At 36.4% G+C, this 5,660-nt stretch overlaps 1 pseudogene; it reads right to left on the minus strand.

Annotated features, from left to right (window-relative positions):
• Window positions 1-451: 451 nt before the first annotated feature.
• LOC109683458 (ubiquitin-conjugating enzyme E2 variant 2 pseudogene) lies at window positions 452-946 on the minus strand (annotated as a pseudogene).
• Between the last annotated feature and the right edge of the window lie 4,714 nt (window positions 947-5,660).

Here is a 5,660-nt window from a genome sequence, read left to right on the forward strand (position 1 = left end):
GACACAGGATCTTACTATGTAGCCCAGGTTGGACTCATACTTTGTTGACCTCCTCCTTCAACCTCTGGATTACAGGTGCACATCACCTGTTTTTCCATTATGTTTTCCTTGAGGACACATTCCACATTTAATTTACACGGTAAGACTGACTTGAATCTCAGAACCGCATACCCATACACCTATTTCAGAAGCACATATTTTTCTGACACTTTTTATCATGATTTCATCTTGTAAACCTGAATTCTATTTTGGGTACTCCCAGTTCACATTTAAATGACAGTGCCTTAACAAAGGAAAGAAAAATTCTACTGCATTTTTTCCTCTTTTACCTGAAAACAAATGAGTGTACCTATATTAAGTATATTCTTACAAATGTCCAGGTCATATTTACCAGCTGGAATTCTCTTACTTAATATGTGTGTATTTTGCATTGTGATATTTAATCAAGACATTAGTATGAGTAGAACGTTGTTGATTTAAGACAAATTTGATACCCATTAAAGTTTTTAGATGTTTGTCCTTCTGGTGGCTAGGGAAGCTTCAAATTTTCTTTGGACACCATTAGATGTCATAGCTCTTGGAGTACAACTTTAATGCTATGTGGATTTTGCCATTTGCTAACAACGTTCCACTGGAATTATTTATTCCATTCGTATTAATTTTTTGTTACAAATCTGACTGATGGGAGAGCTTGTGGATATTTAGATCCACATTCTACTTTCAGACTACATATTCTGTTTTCATGATTTGTCTTTGATGGCCCAAAAATCATGTTTGTCTACCTTGTAAGTGTCATAGCATAGCTTCATCATCTTCAAGGCTGCAGCTAACTGTACAATCACCTACTCCTTTTTGTCTTTCTTCAAGTTCTTCCAACAAGCAAAAATTATGAGGAACATTAACTCCTAAGGAGACCGCCATCTTCTCCTGCAGTTCAGTACAGCCACCTGCATGCCTCATTTGTCCTTTAAAGAGTACTGTTTTCTTCTGGCAGATAATTAATATTCCTGCAGATTCAGCAGATCTTTTTGAGGTTGTTTTTAAGCTTTGTTATGAGGGCTCTTGAGTTGGATTTAGAGTAAGCCTAAAATATTTTCCTTCTGATGTTTCAATCTCTTGCCCAGAGTATAAAGAGAGGTCTCTCCACACTGAGTGGATGGAATGGGCAAATCTTCCAGCTTTCTGGGAAATCTAGAAGCTGCTCAGCTCATGGATTCCTGAGGGGTTTTCTTGCTAAAGCAGCTCTTCTCTATCCTCATGAAATCACATCCTGGACATGAGGACAGTAACATGCAAGTCTCCAGTGACTTCCATGTGGATTTCTCTATGTAGCCCCCTTCTCTCTGATACTCAGTTTAGTGAAATGGCCACACTGTGGTCAGGTTCCCTCTTCTTGTGCCAAGTACTAAAACTTGCCTACAGGCAGATATCACAAAACTTGACTGTTCAACATCTGAAAAGAGTCATTTCATACATACATCCAATTGTTTTCAGTGGGGGACTAGTCCATTTACTTCTGGTAGGACTGGGAAGTTTTGTTAATTCATTTAATTCTACATTCAACTTTAACTGAGAATATATTCCAGTAAATTGTAGTAACTTTTAAAAGAACTACTACTACAAGTGCTTCTGCTGCTGTTACTGTTGGGTGGTCTCTGAAGACTCTAGTCAGAAGATTCTTAGGCTCTTGTGTCCTGAACAGAGCACTGGATAGAGATACTCCAAATGCAAAGCAGAACAAAGTTTTATTGAAAGTAGAGAAAAAACACAGGTAGGAATTTTAAAGAAAGCATTGCAAGAGAAAAAACAGTGAGCTCCAACCAGATGACTCAAGTCAGAAAAGGGCCGTGAGCTTTATTAGAGGGGTCATTTATATACCGGGGGGCAGATCTGAGTGGTCTTTTTAGGACTGGTTCAGATGGGTCTGCAAAGTATCATTGGGTCCATCCTACCCCCAGGATGTGGTTTTCCTTCCTGTGTCTTTTTGTATGTATTTTTTCAGGATGTTGATATTGACACTTCCTATGTAACTCCCTGTGTCTGTGATAACTCCCTGTGTCTTTTTGTATCTATTATAAGAGGATGTTGATGCTGACACAGCCCTTGGTTGATTATTTTAATCCTAATGGAGGCTGTTAAGTGTCTTTCTCTAAGGGACCTTAAGGAATCCTCCATTTTTGTTTCTCTTTGCATATTCCCACTGCTTCATTGGGCTGGGAAAAGGAGAAGTTTCTTCTTTTTCTATTACTAGCCTTCCTCTCTCTCTTTCCCTCCCTCTTCCTCTCTTTTTTTCTCTCATCATCATCAAAAGCAGTGATCGAGTTAATTAGTCTAACTAACTTCTAGAAATGAATTTTTCTTTGGCAGAACAAGTGACAGTCAAGATGGTCAGGCTGTCTGGGAATTTCACGTCACTCTGAACATGGTATAAGTATTAGTAAGCCAGTAACCCGCACCTTTTATAATGGCTTGCTAGCTTTAGGATCCCAAATTACCACTTTGTTTAGAAGCTGTCCCAAGAATTATTGTGAACATACTCTTGGAATTGAGCTGAAACCTATTCCTAGAATTTTTGTTTACTTGAAGTGAAACTTCCACAAAAGACATAGATTAGGCACATGAGGAAACAGAATTTGGACTTCCTCAAGCTGACATGAGTAGGTGATATGAACATTGTGTATAAATTTTGTTTGTGCAGCAGAATTCTGCTGATCTTTGACTTTATTGTTATTTGAAAGCCAGGTTGTGAAAGGAGGAGACTTCTACCCTTAACTTCTTCTAAATATCCAGCATGAAGAACATGATTTCTATTAAAAAAGATAGTTTTGTCAACTCATAATACCCATTAAAATGCTCAAAAATTGAAATTTTTACTTTTTTGTTTGAATCCTTTGGGCTCTGTGAATTACAGATCTATCTGTAATGGCAAGAAATTTTCTCTTTTATGGTTTTGTTCTAAATAAAGCTAACAGGATGTGTAGGGTTTTTACAAATTATGACTAATTTCCAGACAGGTGTACTGGACAAGTTCTCAATAGATGAATCATCTCCTTTGCCTGAGGTAATACAACCAAAGGAACAAGTAATCGTCTGCATGCTCAAAAGAGTTCATGTTTTATTTCTAACTTTTTATAGTTCTTTTCTCCACTTCCAGATCTTGCAGTCTTCAACCAACTATGCCTATTTTTTTCAAAATAGGATTTTGCTGCAAACAAAACTTTTTTCTTTTTTTAATCTGATTTTTGTATTGTCCTATATTAAATTGTACATAGTTAAGGGTTTAATCATGACATTTCCATGCTTGCAAATAATATACTTTGGTCATGTTCACTGCTCTATTACTCTTTCTTACCTCCCCTCTTTCCTATTTCCCTTCCTCTTCCACCTCTCTAGTAGCCCTCCTTTATTTCATGGCCTTGGTTGTTTTGTTTCTCCCCTACATTCTACAGCTGAGAGAAAACATGTGATGCTTGTCTTTGTAGAACCAGCTTATTTCACTTAACATGATGGTCTCCATCCATTTTCTACCAAAAGACATAATTTCATTTTTCTTAGTAACTGAAAAAAATTCTATTGTGCATGTATTTTCTTTATCCATTCATTAGTTAATGACTGATTTCATAATTTGGCTATTGTGAATAGTGCTGCAATAAACCTGGATGTAAAAGTATTGGTGCAGTAAGATGACTTTGATTGTTTCAGGTATGTATCCAGAAGTAGAATGGCTGGATCATATTGGAGCCATTTTATATTTTTTTGAGGAACATCCTTACTGATTACCATACTGGTAGGACTAACTTACATTTTCACCAGCAGTACATAAAAGTTCCTTTTCCCCCATATCCTCACCAGTATTTGTTGCTATTGGGTTTTGTTGTTGTTGTTATTGTTTTTTGATGATAGCCATTCTGACTGTGATGAGGTAGAATCTCAATATAACTTTAATTTGCATCTTCCTGATAGCTAAGAATATTAAACATTTTTTAAAATCTTTTTTTTTTTAGTCATTTGAACATCCTCATTTGAAAAATACTCAGTTCATTTACCGATTTATTGCTTGATTTATTTGTTATTTTGGTGTTTAATTTTTTTAGTTCTTTGTGTGTTCTGGATATTAATGCCCTGTCAGATGAATATCTGGCAAAGATTTTCTCCCATTCTTCAGGCTGTCTTTTGACTCTGTTGATTGTTTCTTTTACTGTAGCTTTTTAATTTCATACCATTATATTTGCCAATTCTTGCTCTTATTTTCTGAGTTATTGGAGTCCTAGTCAGAAAGTCCTTGTCTATATCTTGAAGTGTTTTACCTGTGCATTCCTATAGTAGTTTCAAAGTTTCAAGTCTTACATTAAGATCTTTGATCTGTTTTGAATTGGTTTTTGTACGGGGTGAGATACATGGATCTAGTTTCAGTCTTCCATGTGTGACTATCTAGTTTTCCCAACACCAGAGGCTGTCTTTTTCCAATGTATACTTCTGGCACCTTTGACAAGAATCAGATGGCTGCAGCTGTGTGGGCTTATTTCTGGATCTTCTATTCTATTCCACTGAGCTATGTGACTGTTTTTGGGCCAGTACTGTGTTGTTATAATGGCTCTGTAATGTACTTTGAAGTCAGATATTATGATACCCCCAGCATTGCTCTTTTTTGCTCAGACTTGCTTTCGCTATTCAGGGTCTTTTATGCTTCCATATGAATTTTAGGATTTTCCCCTATTTCTATGAAGAATGTCATTGGAAGGTTGATGAGGATTGCATTGAATTTGTATATTGTTTTTGGTAGGATAGCCATTTTAATAACATTTATTCTGCTGATCCATGAACATGGGAGGTCTTTCTGTTTTCTAATATCTTCTCCAGTTTCTTTCTTCAATGCATTGTAGTTTTCATTGTAAAGGCTTTTCAACATCTTTAGTTAAGTTTTTTCCTAGGTGTTTATTTTGAGAGATTATTATGAATGGAATTGCTTTCCCAATTTCTTTTTCAGTGAGTTCATTGTTAGTGTATAGAAAACTACTGTTTTTGTGGTATTTTTGGTGGTACTGGAGTTTGAGCTCAGGACTTGCACTTGCCAGTCAGGTGCTCTGCCACTTCAGCCATGCCTTCAGCCCTTCTTGCTTTAGTTATTTTTCAAATAGAGTCTCACATTTGTGCCAGACCAACTTGGACCTCAGTCCTCCTATTTATGTTTGCTGTGTAGCTGAGATGACAGTCATACATCACCACACTCAGCTATTGGTTGAGAAGTGTTCTTGCAAACCTTTTGCCTGGGCTGGCCTTGAACAATTAACCTCCCAATTTCTGCCTTCCAAACATCTAGAATTACAGACATGAGCACCATACTCAACTAAAGCTACTGCTTTTTGTGTGTTGATTTTGTATCCTGCTACTTTGCTTAAACTATATATGAGATTGAAGAGTTTTTTAGTGTAGTTTTTATAGTATAGGATCAATCATTTGCAAATAGGGATAGTTTGACTTCTTCCTTTCCTATTTGTATCCTTTTTATTTCTTTCTCTTGCCTTATTGCTAAGAATTCAGGCATTATACCGAATAAGAGTGCTGATAGTGGACACCCTTGTTTCATTCCTGATTTTAGAGGAATGATTTCAGCTTTTCCCCATTCAGTGTAATGCTGGCTATAAGTTTGTCAAATACAG

The sequence above is a fragment of the Castor canadensis genome, chromosome 5 (assembly GCF_047511655.1).
Source record: "Castor canadensis chromosome 5, mCasCan1.hap1v2, whole genome shotgun sequence".
In the NCBI taxonomy this organism is placed as follows: Eukaryota; Metazoa; Chordata; class Mammalia; order Rodentia; family Castoridae; genus Castor; species Castor canadensis.